Raw genomic sequence first — 396 nt, forward strand, 5'->3', positions numbered from 1 at the left:
GTATTTTCCCTATAGAGATGAACTAGCCCTGGAAGATGGAATAGTGATGAAAGGCCACAAAACAGTCATTCCTTGCTCATTACAGAGAGAATACATCGGCATAGTCCACAGAGGACACCCCGGTTTGGACGCTACCAAGCACAGAGCAAGAGGAATAATTTTCTGGCCAACAATGACGGCTGATATCACAGCGGAAATCATTACATGCTCAGTCTGTAACAGCACAAAGCCACATCAACAGAAAGAACCACTGAATCCATACCCAGTTCCAGACTTGCCGTGGTCTACTGTGGCAACAGATATGCTAGAGTGGCGTGGGCAAAACTACATGGTACTCGTGGACTCATACTCGGGTTGGTATGAGATTGAACTTCTCCGTGACACGACATCCTCAGC

This window comes from Sinocyclocheilus grahami, unplaced genomic scaffold, assembly GCF_001515645.1.
Source record: "Sinocyclocheilus grahami isolate Dianchi unplaced genomic scaffold, SAMN03320097.WGS_v1.1 scaffold710.1, whole genome shotgun sequence".
Lineage (NCBI taxonomy): Eukaryota > Metazoa > Chordata > Actinopteri > Cypriniformes > Cyprinidae > Sinocyclocheilus > Sinocyclocheilus grahami.